The following is a 320-nucleotide window of genomic DNA, read 5'->3' as shown; positions in this document are numbered from 1 at the left end:
GCAACAATTATATACATAAGTAATAATGATTGGCCCCACATCACCCAAATCCACACACATTGAATCACAAAACACCAAGTTTGGGCCCAAAATTTAAATTTAAATTTTGAGTAACAAGTAGCCGAGTGTAAAAGGGCTTTGGTTAAAACATAAAAAAAAAAAGTGTAAATTAAAATAAAAAAAATTACAAAGAAAAAACAAAATATAAGTAGAAGGAGAACAAATTAACAATTTATGTTTACTGTCAATTTTAAAATAAAAAAGGAACGATTTATTAATAATGGAATATACTAATCAGCCGGCAATTACATATCTACCCT

The sequence above is a fragment of the Penaeus monodon genome, chromosome 22 (assembly GCF_015228065.2).
Source record: "Penaeus monodon isolate SGIC_2016 chromosome 22, NSTDA_Pmon_1, whole genome shotgun sequence".
NCBI lineage: Eukaryota > Metazoa > Arthropoda > Malacostraca > Decapoda > Penaeidae > Penaeus > Penaeus monodon.
The sequence above is the reverse complement of the archived record's forward strand: the minus strand, read 5'-3'. Positions refer to the sequence as shown.